General features: G+C 29.7%; 1 pseudogene; it reads left to right on the top strand.

Annotated features, from left to right (window-relative positions):
• Nucleotides 1-9,388: 9,388 nt before the first annotated feature.
• LOC114425578 lies at nucleotides 9,389-18,847 on the top strand (annotated as a pseudogene).
• The last annotated feature ends 1,575 nt before the right edge of the window (nucleotides 18,848-20,422 follow it).

Below are 20,422 nucleotides of genomic sequence, written 5' to 3' on the forward strand. Positions count from 1 at the left end.
TACTTATCACGTAACATCACATTTCCACTATACGTCTCACACATTTTCACATCATTCACGTACTCAATGATTAAAACACAATATCACTCAACCAATCAATATCGATCAATACACAAGCGTTATGCAACAAATATATTAAGACCCAATCTTATATGCAATATGGTATCATGTCACTGAAAAATCTAATTGGGACTTGGGAGTCAGAGTACATGACAAGACAAACCACACACTGGTAAGTCAGGTCAGTCTCACTAGGTAAAATTATAGGAAGACCAATCAGGGTCACGTTATCTAGCGAGAATGATACAATCATGTGGGATCGGCGTAAGCTTAAAGGAACACTCAAACTGGGTGTATTTACCCCCAAGACCTAAACTCCTAAGAGTCCGCAAAGGTCTTTCCCTCCTGATTTAGATCTAACCCATAAAATATTTTAGCACACAGACTATATCTATGAATTGTACAAAACACACGACTCCTCAATTGTTTTCAAAATAATTTTAACTCGTCACGCCTCAAAGTGATTAATCTCGTCGGATTCCCATAATGAATCCCATCACAAATACTCGTCACACATTAACTTGTCACCCTTAAAGGGTCTTACAGTTGTATGATTGCAGAGTTCATAACTCACAAGTCAATATATACAATATCTCAATACACATGTATCTCATAATTCATCACATATTCAATTTATCACTTACACACAATTTCAATCACAATTTCATGATTCCAATATAACAATTTATTATGTTAATCTAGTAAATTTTGTCCAAAACACAAACAAATTATACAAAAATGTTTCTTACAATGAGAAGTAAAACCCTCAAACAAATTCATATAATCATATCAAAATTAAAGGAATCAAAATCCAGGTTCAAAAACACAAAAAAAAAACACCAAGAATACTTAACTTTATCAACCAATTCGCATAAGGACATCAATTGATCCATCAAACACAACAATCTCATAATTATAATTATAAAGGAAGAATTACAATATAATAAACATTTCAAAATAAATATCAATTTGATCCTTTAAGGATTTCTACACATGTTCATTTTAACTCCAATGACAATAAACTTGTCCCTTACTTTTAAGTGGGTTCACGTGTGTAGTTCGGTAGCGATAGTAGGATCTCTAACGGTTATCTAAGATTCATGTTACTCTATTAGAATTTTCAAGTATTAAAGAGAAGGTGAAGGGATTAGAGCCTTAATTTTACTGTCTCCGTGTGAGAATCATTTCTCTTCCTACAGACATTATTTTGCAAATTCTAATGGTCAAAATGTGCGAATATGATTTGTGAATATAGTGTCCAAATTTCACGATAATGCAACGATTAACGAGTTTAATATTATAATTTTATTAAGACAATTTTGGGTGTGTGAAAAAAAAGAGGGTTTTGATCCTTTTAGAAGAGGAAAAAGAGAAAATGAATTTAAAAAGAGAGTATAGAGATGTATCGTATAAGTAAAATATCTTTATTTACAACTAGGATAATTTCAACCTATTTTTTACTTTTATTTTTTATTTTAAAAAAAGAAACTATATTTTATTATTCATCAAATAAATAAAACATGTTTTTTATTTTTTAAAAACACGTATTCATTTTATTTATTTTAAAAAATTTAAAATTGAGTCTTATGGATAATAAAAATATGATTGAAAAAAATCTATAAAAATAATATGCTAAATTCTTTAATAAAAATTAATTAACAATAAAATCAATAAATATTACGTAGAATAGGTTCCTTCTAAAAGGTAATGAACGTACACATCATAACGGAACCACAACCACCAACTGATGCTGGCCGGAGACAGCACCTAACGAGACAACAGAAAGGCCCTTTGGTCTCAAAGGACCAAGATACCCTTTGGGATGATGCATCCAAAATCCAAATGTCCAAAGAAATTGAAAATCGAAATGATCACGTTTTCTTGTTTAATTTAATTTGGTTTCCAGGTTTTATGTTCAAAATGAAATGAAATTAAATCCAACGCCAAGTTATTAATTTTTTTTTTCTATTTCATCCTCGTATAAATTTTAACTTGAAATACGAATTTGTTTTGTTGTAAATCTTTTTGTATTGGAGTTTTACTCTTTCCTTGAATGTGAACTCAAAATATCTTTCTACTGAAATTTAAATACTGATTTCTTTATATGTTGAGATTTATTTCAGGGATTAATTTCAAACAATTTTTTTTTATGATCACCGACATAAGAATGGAATTTCTCACCATATATTAAAGGAAAAATGTTATCTCTTAATCATGTTACATTATTGTAGTCCTTGAAATGTTATTGAATGTACTTTAGAAAACTTAAAATATAATTTTAAGTTGTTTGAAATTTATACCGAATTATGACATATGATAATATTTAATATTATAAACAATTTTTTTATATTTATTATTTTTTTATATTTTATTTAGTAAATATCATTTGTTAAGTAAAGAATTTATTATTAGAAAAATGTATGTAATGTGTATTTCTTTAGAGTTTTAGTCTTTTTTATTGTTGTCAAGTTAAAATATTCTTGATTATTTGAAAGATAAAATTATTTTTTAATCATGTTACATCATATTTTAACTAATGAAATACATTTGTTTGATAAAAAATAAAATATTAATCATTAAAAAATTAAAAAGTATAAGACAAATTAATGAAATAATTAATTCAATTTTGAAATCATGCTCAAAATAATCTAAATTAAACCACAAGTTTTTTAAGATCTTTTATGATTTTATATCACAAATTTGATTTAAACCAGATCGTATGATTTTATATCACAAATTTGATTCAACTTGAAACTAAGACCCAAGCCAAATAACAATGGATGAAAGTATTGCATTCAACAAGGGTGTGTTTGTAATTTTACTATCATGGAATGTGGCGATAATCTAGGGAGATTGGACTGGTTGATTGAGTTCCAGTGTTGACAGGGTCAAAAAGGAAAAATACCCAAATTACTTTGATTTGGGTCCAAGTGGGGACCTTATGTGAAATTAGGACTTCTTCCATTTTAATTCCTTTTTTCTTAAGCCACAATCAAAGGTCAGCACAAAGATTTGGGGGGTCTCAACTCAACCAACAGTATCATAGAAATGGGTTTATGTTGGCCCCATGGATTGAGACTTTGAAAATCCTCATTTAGGTATTGCTATTTTTATTATTTTTTTATAAAAAAAGGAATTATTTTATTTTTTAATGTATTAATTAACCAGAAATGTTAAAAATTAATAAGTAATATAGACCATGTTACACAAAACTAGACAAAAAGTTAACTTAAAACTAAAAAGTTATTTGAAAGTTAAAATTTAAAAAATTAGTTTATTAAATTATAAGTGTTTGGTAAAATTAATTGATAAAGTAATTAAAAAATGTAAAATGTGAGAAAATAATAAAATTATGATTTATTTTAAAAAGGTAACTAAAAATTTAAATAAATATATTGAGGATAAAAATATAAAAAAATTAGAAATTAATTGAAATGTTTTGCAAATATAACCATATAATGGTAAATGTAAAACCTCTGTTATGCATGACTAGTTTTTTTCTTCAAGGAAATAAAAGTGTATTTTAATCGAATAAATTAAGATTAAATAGTGTAAAAATTGTTTATATTGTTAAAATATTTAAATCGAATTCATCTTTCTTTTATTTGATGAGTATATTTTAATTTTAATTGATAATACACATTAAGTTTACGAAGAGAACTAAGTTTGATTCTCATAATATATTTTTGAAAAGAAATAAAATATCTGAAGGTATCACTTACATTGTCACTATGTGTGTAAGTGTATATATAATATATAATTCATAATACATATGCCTGCCTCCGTATCACAATATTTAAACTTGTCTATAATTGATCAATGTTATTAATTACTCCACCAAATATATGTAATATATAATTCATAATACATATGCCTGCCTCTGTGTCACAATATTTAGACTCGTCTATAATTGATATAATTGATCAGTGTTATTAATTACTCCACCAAATCAATTTTAAACCAAAACCAAAGGTACACATTTAGTGGTAATCAATTGAGGGATAAATGCACTAGAAGAATCTTCCCGTAGTTATAAAAAAGAATTTGACATGGAGAGAAATAATACTAACATAAATCTAAAAACAAAATTGAGATAATTTATTTCACTATTTGACTCTTTTTTTACTGCCACTATTTGACTTACGTTCTCCCAATAGTTTAGATTTTAGGTAGCATTTAATTCAAATTTTTCGTTGATTTTTAATCTCCAGGACATATAATATCAAATATAAAAATCTTTTATATTATCAACAGATATAATTTACACTCTTTTTTGTAATAGCCTTTTTATAGATGCATGCTGGTCAAATTATATCATTTAAATTTAGATTGGTTGAATTAGACATATCAGGTTTTTTTTTTTAAAAAAAAAGTCTATAAAAAATGTGACAAACAAACTATTATTGGGACCCAAGTTCGAAACAATACAGTAGTATTATTATTTTTTGACGGAAGCAATATCAAGCCATTTAATTGATTATTAACTGCTAAATAAAGGAGGAATTTGATGATAAAACTTGGGACTAGCAGAATTAGTAGCAATTCTTGCAAGAAAATGAACAATTGCATTGGCTTTTTTCTGCACAAACTCTACTCTAAAGTTAGGATAAAGGAAAAAAAAAAAGTCTAACACATCCACATGCAATCTAATGTAATGGATCATAGACTCAGTTCAAACAAGTTAGACTAAGGGCATTTGATATTGTACACAACTAGTTTGTTATACATCTCAAATATGACGTGTCAAACCTAAATCAGCAGCCCCATTCAGGGATCGAATCAGCCCCAAGGACAAGGCAGTAAGTGGTTAAACATTAGCATTATTAAAATATAATGAAAGAAGGGTTAACACAAATTACAAAAATTTGAAGAAATAAAGTAATAAGTTACGTATCTGATCAAAATAAAACCTTAATCTAAATTTTATCAAACACTTCATCCATTTCCAACCAACTTGTAGTTGTTGCCAACACCGTTTAATGATTCCCTCGCAGTTCGCAATAAAAAAAAAATGTAAAATCTAAACCTTTTTTTTATCAAATTGAAATGGTCATATATAGCACATTTATATCTAACATGATGTGTTTATTTATTTCGAGTATTATACTCATATAATCAAAGGATATACAGAGACTGAGCCTGCTGGTGGGCGATATCCACCATTTTTTGGGGATATGTCCACTAGATTTTTATAAGACTCATTCCTTGTTCTTAAGGTTATAAACCTACTCTTCAACTTAGTGATAAGCATGAACCAACCTTCTACGGTAAGTATATATTACCAAGTTAATGCCATTGTATCTGGTACTAGTATCATTGAGCTTTGTTACTAAAGTAAAAAATAGTATCATTATAAAAGTAATGTTTTTTACTAAGACAGCTTTATTTCATTTTTGTGTAATTTTTTTGTTGATAAGAATGTAAGATAATATTAAAGGATTTATAATAATTCATATATCTTACTTAATCAACTCAACTAAATTTTTTATGTTATATCAATTTAGTACATGTTTGAATTGATAAAATTGAATGGAATTGTAAATAAAATAATAATAATTATCATCATCATTATTATTATTATTATTATTATTATTATTATTATTATTATTATTTGGCTCATTTTAAATGTTTTGGAATGAAATATAGTTAATTTGATAAATATATTTATCACATGTATCTTTATTCAGAAATATGTGAATTTTGAATCTTATACAATTAATAATATTAATTTTAAATTGTTCGAGAGGAATACTGATTAACGTGAGCATCTTTTTTAATCTAAAAAAAATAAATTTTAATTGATCGTATTACGGGAGACTAGCTCCTTATATTAACAAATTATCTTTTATTTCATAAAAATATTTTTTTAAATTTAAATCATAAAATGGCATTAATTTATTATTTATTAACTCGGGTATTGTTTTATTTAAGCTTCAAATAATAGAATAAAAATTTCTTTTATTTGATTTTAAAATAGCGAAGTGATAATATAAAAGTTGTATTTTATTTTATTCCGACGTATAATCACACCTCATTAATCTACTCCATCACATGTTCATATTCTACTTTATTGTGCATGTGAATGTGTGCGAATTGTGACTATCATATCACTTACATACTCATGTGGATTGATAAAAAATCATTTAAAAATATTTTTATTATTATAAAGTAATGTTGATATCAAATACTCATTCAACAGTCAACACCATTAACAGCATGTAAAATATAAAAATCACAGTGTCATCTTTTTATTAAGCTCTACCATTTAAAATTATCCTTAATTTATAAAAAAAAAAGTGCTTCATTGAGTCGGGTTTCACTAAAGGCACAGTCTTTAGCTGCAGGCCTGTGTTGGTGGGCTTGATTTCAAGCCTAGGAGGGAGACTGAACTTAGCCCACGCTACAAAATTTAGAACTCATAATGTTTAGGCAGTTGCTTTTAGCACGCTTATATTACTTTCTACACCCCTTCCCATTTTTCTTTTAATGAATTTTACACAAATAACCTTACTAACATTACACTATGATTATGTTCAGTAAAACTGGCTGGAAGCTGAAGGCTGTGTTCAACAAAATTAACTGAAAAACTAATTTATTAAATTATAAGTGTTTAGTAAAACTAATTGTTTAAGTAATTGAAAAGTGTAAAATGATGAAAAATAATAAAATTTATTTATTTTGAAAAGGGTAATAAGGAAATTGGATAAATATATTGAAGAGAAAAATGAAAAAATATAAAAAGTTAGAAATTAGAAGTTAGTATTTTTAAAAATGCTATTATATTTGGCAGGACAATTCAATTAGCTTCTAGCTTTTTTTACAAGCTAAAAAACTTGTTTGACTGTTCCATAAATAAATTTTTTAGTAGCTTCTAGTATTTTTTGAAATGCTATTTGAAATAGTGTTTTTAAAACGTTAGCTTCTGGCTATGTAATTAGCTAAAAAATTAGCTGGAAGTTGGTAGTTGAAAAATTAATTTATTAAATTATAAGTATTTGATAAAACTAACTGTTGAAGTATTTTCCATTCTTATCCTCAATATCCTTATCCCCTTTCCTGATTACCCTTTTAAAATATAACATGTTTTTTTTTTGTCATTTTACACTTTATAGTTATTTCAATATCTTGTTTTACTGAACGCTTAATTCAATAAGTTAGTTTTTCAACTTTCAGCTACCAACTAGCTTTCTAAATTCCAGTTAGTTTTGTCGAACATAGTCTAAAAAATTAGCTGAAAGTTGAAAAATTATCTTATTAAATTATAAGTGTCAGGTAAAACTATATGCTAAAGTAGTTAAAAAGTATAAAATGACAAAAAAAAATAATAAAACATGATTTATTTTAAAAGGCTAATTGGGGAAATAGATAAATGTATTGAGGGTAAAATAGAAAAAAATATAAAAAGTTAGAAGCTAACATTTCAAAAAACATTAAAAGTTAGTAAAAAAAACTTGTTTATCAAACAGTTAAACAAACTTTTTAGGTAGTAAGAATAGGTAAAAGATAAATTGAAATATTTTGTTAAACATAATTAGAAGTTAGCGTTTTACAAAATACAACTTTAAATAGCTTTTAAAAAACACTACAAATTACTAAAAAAATACTTAAAAAAACTTATTTAATAAACAATCAAACCAATTTTTTAGATAAAAACTAACTTGTACAACATAACCTATAAAACATCGGTTCACCTTCATTCTCTTCTCAGTTTTAGTTCTTTGGAAATATATGCATTTATATGCATTCCAGATTTATATTCTGGATTAATGTTTTTTAGCAATAAAATGTGTTCCGGAAGCTAATATTGAATTAACTCAAGGCATAATACTATGCTATTGCAGTAATATCACTTTAATTGTAATCCGATTGAATTAACTCAAGGCATAATACTATGCTATTATGCCCCAACTGACAAAAATCTTTGATCTTTGCAACAAGGAACAAATATTGTCCTCATCTTTATGGGCTTAAGAACTTAGTCGCACGATTCGGTAGGCTTGTGTTTCTTTGCATATATGTGGTTTAATAAACCCTAAACCTATCCAAACAAACAAACAATCGATTTCAGTTAACGACGAAATTAATAAACCATTAAATTTTGAGTATTTGTTACTGATACTCATAGTTTGGGCAGAATTGTCATCTCAACTTAGGGATTTTATTTAGATGTTTTGTTTGAAATTAGAATTATTCCTCCCTCCATTCGTAAATGAAAGATGTTTTATTGTTAAAAATAAAAAAAGTCAGATAGACTTTTTTTTAATCCACAAAAATCAAAGAAGATAAATTAGAAAATTTATAATAATTCATAATATTTAATGTATCGAGGTAAACTTTTTTAATTTAAATTGACATATGTTGATGAATTTTCTATGAGATATTAACAAAAATATTTCAAAATTTGCCTTAAATAAATTTCATCTAATAGATTTTTTTAGTATCGTGCCTATTAATCTTTTCAACTATTACCATTAATCATTCAATAGTTACAAGTAATATTTTTGAAGAGTAAGGATATTTTAATAAATTTATTTCAACTACTACCATTAATAATAGTATATATTAGTATTTTAACATGTGCAATACACAATATAAACAAAAAAACACGTGCAACGCACCATATAAATTTTATAATAAATAAATAATTTTGAATATATAAATTACATTAAAAACAAATATTTTTGAACATGTAAATTATATTATATTTATAATAAATACTTTATATTATGATACAAGGTTACTTTTTTAGTAAAAATTGAAGATTATTTTTAAATATTGATAATTTATTTTTTAAAATATTTAAAATTAATTTATAAATAAAGATAAAAACGATAGATTAAATGAATAAGATGTTAAGAAACTTTTCTAAAAATATCATGGTTGAAAAAAATTTAAAACAAAAATATGATTTAGAAATGAAATCCTACGGAAAGTAGTTAGTCATGTTCCTGACAAAAGCTGATAAATATTTTTCAGGTACAACGTGGTGACTCAAAAAATTATAAAATATCTCTCATTGAAAAATAATTCATTTAACATGGTTATTCTAATTTATATATGATAGAGATATAAAAGATTCATATGTTAGAAATATTTATTTATTATAAATTTTAACTATAAATTAATTTATATATTAAAAATATTTATTTATTGTATATTTTAATTATATAAAAATAAACATTCATTCTGTTAAAATACTTGTTGTGTTATTATACTATTAAATAGCTAAACTAATGTACAATAATTTTTTTTAAAAAGAAGAATGTTAGGGTGGCATGACATCAATGATTGGCGCATAAATGAAAAAAAATGAAAATGGTTATTGGGATTCGCACTCACGCACTGTTGCCAAATTCCAATAGCCACAACATCCATTCAGTTTCAACCATTTTTCATGGATGAAACACCCCCTTCTGTTTCATGCCTTTCTCTGCTTCCTTGTTGGTTGGAGCTCAAACTCATCTCTCTCTCTGCTTCCTAGAGAGAGAAAGTCAGAATCTGTTGTAACATAGCAAATGCCAACCTGGTTTTGTAGTGGCACTGCCACCACTGCAGCCACAACAACTTCAACAGTGTCTGCACACATTTCCTCTGAGAAAAGGTACCAGCACCACCAAGTGTGCACCAAAAGTTGCTAACTTTTGTACCAATTAAGTTTCCTTCTATCTCCTTTTCTCTCTCCACGTAGACACTGATTTGGGTTTCGTTTGTTGAGGCTTCAGGACTTGTCTTGCACCTTGCCCTCGCCATTTCTTAGCCAAAGTTTGATTTTTTAGCAGTGATGCTTGTAGTTGAACTGGGCAAGATTTCATTTTTTTTGGCTGTGCATTTGGGGATCTGATTCTCTCTGGATTTTCTTTTCCTCCAAGAAATTTGAATGATTTTGGTATTGGATAATAATGGTCAGTGAATTGGTGCATGCTTTGTTTGTTGGAAAAATGCTTCTAGAAACAAACCATTAGGGAAAAGTAGTGATGGCTGCAGGGTCAAACACTGGTTTTCACTGTGATGATATGAGTTCTGCTTTGAACTGGCATTGGGATGGGTATCTTTTCAGTCTGGTGTTGTTAGTAGCCTACCTGAGATGGTTCCAATGGGGAATTATTTTGGGTTGAATAGTAACTCCTCTGGGATGATGATCTATTCTGGGAATTCAAGCATCATTAACAATGTCTATGAACCTGTCACAAGTCTACCTAGCAATGCATTTGGTTCTTCTCTGCTTCTTGATTCAGTCCCTGGACTGAGGCATGAAGAAAGGTTGGCTGCTGAGTGGTCTGTTGATGAACAGTGCAAATTGGAGGAGGGCCTTGCCAAGTAAGTAGTTTACTGTTAGTACTTAGGACTGTTTGGGCAAGCTTCTTTAGAAGTACTTCTAAGAGAAGAAAATAAGAATAAGATAAAATGAGCTCTCCTTTAATTAATTTGTAGAAGCTCTCTCATATAGTTTCTCTAAAAGATGAGAGAATATTTACAAAGTTAATGGTTAGTTAATGGAGAGTTCATTTTAACTTATGGAGAAACTCATTTCATTTTCTTCTCCTATAAGTGTTTCTAGAGAACTCATTTTAGTAGTTGTCCTTAGTTGTTATTATTATTAGAATTTAATTTATGCGCACCGTCAATGTAAAACATTTTTACATTGACATCTGATAAGATTTGATAATTTTACCTAGTCATTATTTGTTAATAAGATGTGATAATATCATGATAAGGTAAATTCTTATCCATTAATACGATGTAACAATGAGGTAAATTCTTATGAGATGTCTGTGTAAAAGTATTTTATAGTGAAAGTGTATGTGACTCTTTGTTTATCTTTTTTACTACTTTACAAATTTGTTTAAGAAAGATGGCATTAATGTTCAGTGAACTTCTCGTTTTGTGGAAAAAGAAAAATTATTAGAGAAAGGAGAAACACAGCTAGAGGGAGGACAAGAAATTGTAAAGGAAAGAAAACATTAGATACAACTAGGAATGTGGAAAAACTCAAGGAATACAGCTATGATACCTCATTTCTATGCATATCAGAAGGAGCCCCTCACCTTAGACTATTGTAGAACACCAAATAGAAGGCACAAGCACAATCATATCCAATTCAGCAAAAAAAAAAAGAAGCACAATCATATCCCGAGTAAAGTATCAAATTAGTCTCTCACTTTTGGAGACACTGTCAATTTGGTCCCTGAGATTTAAAAAATGTCAAAATGATCCTCGACTTTATATTCCGTTTGCCACGTTAGTTCTTGTCGTTAGTAGTCTCTTAACACCATTAGTAAATGTGTGATGTGCCACGTTAAGTGCCACCTGGACGCACACGTGAAACTTCCACATTAGTTTCTTCTACTTGTCACGTAAGGAGGGACTAAATTGACATTAAAGAGACTAAAATGACATAATTTAGGTGATCATTTTTTCTCCTAAAATGTTAAAACCCTTACGGCTACTTTAACATTCACGCTTTCATTCCATTTTTCCTCCTACTCATACTCTCATCCAATTCTTATTCTTCTCCTATTCATCTTTCTCCATCTTTGTAGTTCTTCTTCTATTATTTTATGGTCTACTATGTCTGCTAATTCAAGCACAAAGGGGAATGCCACGTCAAACCGTCTTTGCTATTGTCGTAAAAGAGCTACCATTCGAACAACAAGGACGGAAAGAAATAATGGGAGACTGTTTTATGCTTGTCCATTACCACAAGTAAGTAATGTTAATGGTGTTTTTTGTATTCTCAAATAGAGAACACTTCCTTCTCTCAAAAGCTTCACATCTCACACTACACCATTACCCTATTCTCAATAACCTCTTAAACCAAAATCCCAAACCCTTCATTCTCAAAAACTACTCCAACGGTTTAAACGTAAACAACAACGCGTTTGAATGATATAATGCCGGTTCAACTACGCTGGTTCAACACGAGAAGACCAAATGCAGTGAAAAACAAAACCCTTACCTCTACTTGAAAGCACCGATTGCATCAATCAACACTGGAGGGTGACGATGATCGACGTGGAACACACAAAAGCATTGATTGCGTCAATGAAGGATGACGAAGAACGGCATCCACCACTACTGGGAGAGCGATGATCAACGTGGACCTAGCACAGGAACGCTATCCTTCAACCAAAGGAGGGGGAAAATGGTGAGAGGGAATTCATCATGTTTTCAATTAGACGGAAAACTATTAGGGATCAATTTGACACTATATACAAAAATTGACTCTTCATTTTCCAATATAACATTTAAAATTATGTCATATTAGTCCCTATAATGTTGCATTGCTTATTTTCCAATTACGCTTGCCACGTGTGCGTCCAGGTGGTGGCACTTAACGTGCCACATAGGAGACTACTAACGGCAGGGACTAAACGTGACAAACGGGAAGGATCATTTTGATATTTTTTAAATCTCAGGGACCAAATTGACAGCACCTTCAAAAGTGAGGGATTAATTTGGTACTTTACTCATCATATCCTAACAGGTTTAGGGGCATGAACACATTGCTTTTCTTGCTGTATCTTCATACCTCTGAAGCTATGTTCTATTTTGTTAATAATACTTATACTTATCTAGTTATTTTTTGTGACAGTATTTTCTTTTCTATTTTCAAAAACCAACTTTATATGCCTGCAATGTGTGCTCTATTTTGAACCATAATTTAGAGAATGCTTCAAATACAATAAGTCAACTGCTGACAATTCTGTAAGTCATAGCTTATCTGTCATGTGAACAAGGGGAATTGTGGGGTCGCTGTTCACATTTCAGATCTTAGATCAGCAAAATTTTAAGAGTCCTATTAAGAAATAAGACGGGTGGGTTGTCTGCTAGGCCACCTATTTTGTTTTCTGAAACTGCATGCTTTCCTTATATAATTTCTGATGTGATGTCCCAAAATTATTTTCTCAATTCCTGCTTCAAATTCTGCTATTTTTTCATTTTCTTTTCTCTTGTTTACATTTGGTTAGTCTTATTCTTTTCTCTTCATTTAGAAGTGCTTAGATTAGAATGTTTGTGCTATTGGCACACAGTATATTTATATGCTTGTGCTGATGTATTCTTTCTCTTTTTATAGTTTGTATTGCATAACTCATGTTTTCTTTCCATTTTTCTTCCTCTATCGTGGCTAGATATGACGATGAGCCAAGTTTCATGAAGTATATCAAAATTGCTTCTACATTGCATGATAAAACTGTTCGTGATGTTGCTTTGAGGTGTACGTTTATGACTGTAAGCTCTGTTTCTTTTAACAATACTTTATGTGGAATACTGTATATGGATACTTTTTTTTTTTTGGAAATGACTGTACATGGATGCTTATGTAAGTAGTATATTAAAATCTATATATAGGATCTTAAAATACTGTTTAAATCTTTTTGCAGAGGAAGCGAAGGAAGCCAGAAGAACCCATGGTAAAGATGGTTAACAATAGGAAGGTATGTGAAATTTAGGAAGCTGATGTATGTATATTATGTTTCTTATATTTTAGTGTTTCTTGAAGAATAATCTAGTCAATCTTATAAAAGTATAGTCTCTCTCTCTCTCTCTCTGTTCATCCATTTTGATAAAAGAAGAGTTGATTGGAAGAGGAAAAAAATGTTACAAGGTATATTTACTCAAAGAAACAGCATAGGAAACTATGCATGCACCTCCATTGGAGAAAACTCTATAGAATCCTAAGCAAATATCAATAGGGATGCCATAGAGTTAAAAAAAAAAAGGCCAATAGTTATGCTATTATAGCAAATGCTTCCTTGGATGTTGGTGATAACTTACAAGTTATTATGTTGCAAACCGTAGACTGGACTATTGTTTATATAACATTGAATCAATTAATGTCTTTAGGATTTAGTGTTGATTGATGAACCATTATTCTAAAATCATGCTTCTTCAGGATAAGCTAGTGAAGTCATCTTCAAAGCAATATTGTCAGTCAACTCCAACCCCAAGCATGACCACATATTCTCTTATATCAAACCATATGAACAAAAGTCAAGGGATACCCTGGCAAGATGGTAAGTATATCATAAGTTCTCATCATCGTGAATGCAACACCAGTCTCTTCGATTTTGAAGTTCCCATTCAATTTGGTCAAGGACGAACTAAAAGCATAAACTATTAGGAGGAAGCCCAAAACTGATTTTATAGGTTTAACATGCATTTTCTTGTGAAATCCCTTTGTGCTTGAAGCATCAACAATGCATGAGTCACTCTATTGTTTGATAAAACTTAATTTAATTTTGAAGAATGGGGGTTGAAGGAAACAAATTCTTAAGTACTTGGTCATAGAAACTCTGTTACAATGTCAAGGAATACTTCCCCAAAAGTTTAAGCTATTAGCTCGAAGCTTAGAAATTGTTTTTACATGTTTAACAAGTTTCAAAACTTTAATTTAAATTGTTTGTCTGGCAGTATGAGAATCTATTTATATTTTATAAGCAGTTAACAAATCTTTGCAGAGGAATATGTTTGGTGCATTTTGTGACTTTTTTTTTCTTTATTATTTCAAGCTTGCTGAATTACTGAAAACATGAAAAAGATGGCATAAGATACTGAAATATTAGGATGCACGAAATTGCACATTCAATGTACAAATTTATCTGCACATTTTCTACTAGTGTGTTATTCCCCTTTTGTGTTCAATTTTTTAGGAGGATTGGTACATTGCCTTCCTCTACTATTTAACTCATCATATACTCTTCATTCTATTATAGAAGAAGTGCTGATAACATAGTTGGTAGTTAATATACAATTTGGTCCTTGAAAGTGGCAACTTGTGTCTCTTTGGAGTTTGGTCTTTGAGAGTTTTTATCTATACAAAATCTTTTGAGTTTTGAGGCTGAGATTGTTTACAAGTTGACAACTTTGGAGGGTAAACTTGGTAGAAAGTTGACACTTTTAGGGATCAGTTTATATAGACATGCACTTTTAGGGATCAAAGTTAAACATGCCACTTTCATGGACCAAATTGTATATTGACTCAATAGTTGGAGGAGAACCTACTTGAATGGTAATTTCCCCCTAGAGTATGTGTGATCAGATTGGACATATATAGCTTTTCTGAGGTGGTAAAGAGAGAGTAAGAATAACCTAATGTTTTTCAACTAAGGAGGAGGAAACTATGCACTTATGCAGATTTCTGACTATGAAGAATGCAGGTTTTTCTCCAACAAAATGTTTGATGAAGAAGAAAGAAGTTATCTTGTGGGTTTTGCATTTTAGAATTATATGCCTTGATTGACAGGTGCTTGCCCTATAAACCCTCCTGATGAACTCTGGCTTTACTACCAGATATTATCTTGTATGCATGCATGTTTTTCTTTTATTTTTCTTACAATATAATCTTTTTCGCTAATTGTTATTAATTCTACTATAGTCCATAATTATATATTGGAATTATTGAAAAAATCATGACGTGTTTCTAAAATGAAAATAACTAAATATTTGGTCCAATTTTTTTTCCTATTCACTGGTATTGTGCTCCGCTTGTCACTTTTCAGCATTTGGTATTTGTGGATAGAAAATAAAGCCAATTTTTTTGACAAAATGTTTCTCCTTTTTCATCTTTCTGCATACCTAGTGGTTTTCTATGCTTGTTTGTCTATGTCAACTCACTTTTTTTGGGGGGGGTTCATTTTTTTTTTCTTGTTTTCTTTCTTTCTACTAATTTATTTGTTTTTCTAGAAACTACATATTTTTGAGCTCTTTTCAGTAATATTTTTCTGTTGAAATTAAAACATATACGGAAATTTTGAATGCATATTGGGGCTGTTAGAAATATGAGACACTAAAGTCTGTGAAATACAAATACTTCAATATTAAATATAAAAATTGTAAATCTAACTATAACTATGTCTTTTTGGTAGGCTTGGGTGTAATTCATTATACTTAAAATTCTGTTACAGTTAGATGAATTACTCAGCTTATCTATTCTATTTTTCTTCTTAGTTCCCCAACTCTAGTCACTTTATATACTCAATATCACTCTCTTCCTAGATTTTATTGTCTTTCTTTGTGGCAATTACCTTCTTTTTTCCCCCTCCATTTTTTATTGTCAGGAATTTCTGGTCCTATGAGGCAACTCTTGGAGCAAAATGCTCAAGCATTTAGTCAAATTTCTGCCAATTTATCTACATCGAAGGTGAATATCTCAACTTTAATTATTATTGGTGTTTGTTTGTACGTTCCTAAATACTGGTGCAAAAGATGATTTATAAGCCTTTTAAAATGCTGTAAAATCTACTTCTGTTGCTAACGAATAATTTAATGGTTAAAAATTAACTATATGTGACATTGCACCTGCCTATCAGTTCTCTGCTGATGATTAATTGATGTCTTATATAGGAAAAGAGAAAGTTGTTGGACATAGAAGAAAGGTATCTATTCACCTAGGATATTAAATGGTTATCAGTTACTGTGTCCATGGATACAGGAGATTGGAAAACTGCCTTAATTGCAGTCACCCCTAGCCTATCTTAGTTGTGGTTTCGGTCTCTTTGGGGATTGCCTTAAGTGTAGCCTCAAGGGTGATGGTTTACTCCCACATCGATTAAAAATATGACTTAAATAGAGCTTTTAAAGTTTGGGCAGTCCTCACCGGCTCGCCCTACAAGTCAGTTTTGTAGGGTTGAGTTAGACCCCAAACCCAAATTTTAAGACAGAATGATTGAATTGTCTTTGTAAAGCATTCTTAATGCATGGAAATGCTCTGATTTTTTTTTTATTTTTTTTTTGTAAATTTCCAAGTGTGCCTTTGATTACTGTGGACACTTATAGCATCAATGACCGTCTTTAAACTCACTTTTACATTAACATAACCTTGTTCTGCATTCTATGATCTGAAAGAGTGATTCAACATTCACTTTGTTTAAGGGGTCAAACCATCTGAACCTTGGACAAAATAGTTGTAGCTTGCATTACAACAGCAATATGATAGATAAGCTTCAGTCTGTTATAAGGTACTGGGGGAAAAACATTAAATGTTCATAGTTATTGATAATCTGATTTGATTAACAATTTGTTGGTAAATAAATTCATAATTTCTTCATTTTCCTTTAATGATGTAAGTTCTTTCAGTGCATATTCATGTTCTCATCATATTGTTCATATATAAAATAGTGTTTGGCCTCCAAGCTGTGCTAATGATCACATTCTTTTATAAACAGTTTCAGGATAACATCGACCTCTTTTGTCTGACAAGGCACAATATTAATACCGTTCTTAATGAGTATGTAATGTGAATATTATAATAAGTTAAATATTAATATCATTCAAATCCATTTTGTTTAGAGTTTGATTTGATGTGTATTGCCTTTTGAAGTTTGCTCATTAAGTTTGTGCAGAATGAGAAAGATGCCGGGCATAATGAGCCAAATGCCCCCTTTTCCTGTTTCCGTTAATGAGGACCTTGCAAGTAGTATATTCCCCAATAAAACTGAGGTAAGCTATTGGGTAACTAAACTTGTTTCATGTATTCCTTTATTCAAAGTATAGAATCATGCTTCCATGTGTATTGTTAAACTCATTGTCCATATACAAATAGCAATAGTTTGAACATATAGAAAAATGGAAATAGAGAAAGCAAATAAATCATGAAGGATGAAGTTGCTAACCAAGAATCACAAATTGGGTTGATTTTTTTTACTCATGATCAGAGAGTAACGTTACTTGCTAATATGCGTTTCATAAGGGTTTTTGGTTGGAAAAATTGATTATTACATATTTACATATACCCATCACAATATTTGTATTTTGTAAAGCAAAAGCATTGATCTTTTCTTGTCTTAATGTAACGATATACTTGATCTGTCTGGCTGCAGTAAAATATTTATAAACCACAATAAGATTCAAATTACAGTTTGGTTTAGTTTGGAAATATTGAAGTTTTTCAATATGGAGTAATTGAAAATGGTTGAGTCTTAGTGTGGCCTAATAATCACTGTTTAGTGTTATTGCTGTCACAGCTACATTGCCAGAGCTTCTTTTTTGATGATTCTGGTAATTCTTAGTTTCATTGAAGATGGATAAAATATCCATTATACATTTGAGCTCTACATCCTATACCAGACCTTTTTTCTTGTTCAATTTTGGTTCTTAAAATGCTCTTATTTCAGTTAGATTTGTGAACTGAAGTACAGAAAGTCATGTATAAAAGTTGATTAGTTATTTATTCCCAATTCAAGGCAGAAAATTACTGACCCCATTCAAGATTGCCAATTGAAAGTGCACACTAGTTTGGAGATGTTGACATTTTTGTATGGAAATCTTAGCTGCAATATTTTTGGTGCCACATGCAATTGAGGAGCTGCAGACTAACTGATATCACACTATCTCAGGTCTTTCCAGAGTTTCTCATCCATGTTTGATCTTCTCTCGATAATTTTATTTTGTTTGTTGGTAAATTTGGACTCCTGCTGTAATAAACTAAACATTTCCATTGCCAGAAAAAGAAAAAAAAGGAAAAGGATAGGAAATCAATTGGCAATGGTTTGAGCTTATTTACCATTCATTTGGTTTTGGATTATTGGTAATTGTATCATGGGTAATGAAAACTGATGTAAATCTATGGTGCTAGTTAGCCACGGTTATTAGCTGTTTTGTAATTTGTATGGGAAATCATTATTTACATCCTTGGTTGTACATGAGTGGAACAAAATGAGTCATTTGCATTTTGTTGTACTGCCTGACAGCTAACAGCTTCTGCCTTAAAGGGTCAACAATTTAATTGACACCCATTTTGTTGGATGTTAAATATATGATTTTGACATGCTTATTTATTGTCCTTTTTTTTTCTTTCTCTTTGATGCTAAAATTTTTAACCCTTTGATGAGCATTAAGGAAAGTGGTTAGGAATAAAAGCAAGCAGATTGGTGGTAGTGAATAAATAAAATTGATTCCACCAGAAAGCACCATATCCAACCCTTGTGAAGGAAAATGGGTTAAGTTCTCACGGGACTAGTATAGTTGGTTTTTTGCTGGTGGGATTATGTCCCGAGCATCATTAATATTTTTGTAACTCAAATATTTAACTGGTTAATGAACTATTCTATCAAGACGTTGGGTCTATTTGAAGGGATTAGTTTCTCATATTGTGATAAACCAAGATTTGAATCTTGCTAAGAGATGTGTTTATTTAATGTCAAATCATATCTTGAGTAGGATTACCTCAAGATACATGCGAGAATAATAATAAAAAAATGACAATTTAGGACAAACCCAATGTGGTTCAGGACATATTGGGCCAAATTTAATTCGGAAAATTATTTGTCATTGCTTTTTTAAACATTTTTTGGGTATTGCTATTAGCACTGTCACTTTTTCTAATGTCACCTGATCCGTAAGTGTTTCTTTTTTAAAATTTTGAAAATATTGTGACTTTCACATTATTAGTACAACGCTCTAACCAACTGAACTAATAGATCAATTATATTATAAAATAAATAATGTTGTTATATATAACAGTAAAATTTCTAATGTATATTTAATGCTAATCATACAAGTTATATCAAATTAATTGTCACAAAACTTATTATTATTTTTGGGAATTTTGGGAAAATAGTGTTTCTTTTTTTATTCATGATACCACTGGGCCATTGTTTCATTACGGAAAACTTTGGAAATTTAGTTTTTGAATTATTTAATTAGATTTTAGAAAAAAATTCCTGAATATCAAAAATTGAATTTTAAAATTTAAATTCGAAAATTATGAAAATAAATTGACTTTTTGAAAACTAAAAGTTGCAAAAAGTAACGCTCCTACGAAATTATATAGCCAGCTTAACCCTTTTTGTGTGCCGACCAATCTCTGTGTTTTTTTTGGGTGAACTCAACGATCTATGTGGGCTGACTTATTGAATTGCAATTTCTTTTCACATTCTTACAATAATGAGAAGCTTTTACATCCCTCTCTATTGGATGTTGAATTATGAAAAGTGGAATTTACTTTAAAGGATAAAAATATGAAATTGATTAGAAAATTAAAGGATAAATTTTTTTAGCACTTTATAATTTATTTTACCTATGTATGCTGATCTAACCAAGGTTCCTCAAGGCTCAAGCCAACTAAATTTTTGTACGATGATGAGATAAGTGTTGGTCTTAAGCCTTGGAAAAGGTGTTGGGTGTGTTAAAATACTTTTAAGTTTTAACCCTCAAGTTAGTCACTAGTAAACTAACATAGAGTATATAAAAAGTGTCTACTAGATAATATTCACACTTAAATACAAGTTTGTCATTAGACTCAGTATATGTATTACTGGATTCAATTTCTTTAAATATTGTAAATGAAAAAAATATGATTGGAAGAAAAGAACTTTACTAAAGATGATTAGTTAGGACTAAGATTAGTTATCAACACAATCAA

This window comes from Glycine soja, chromosome 9, assembly GCF_004193775.1.
Source record: "Glycine soja cultivar W05 chromosome 9, ASM419377v2, whole genome shotgun sequence".
NCBI classification, from domain to species: Eukaryota; Viridiplantae; Streptophyta; class Magnoliopsida; order Fabales; family Fabaceae; genus Glycine; species Glycine soja.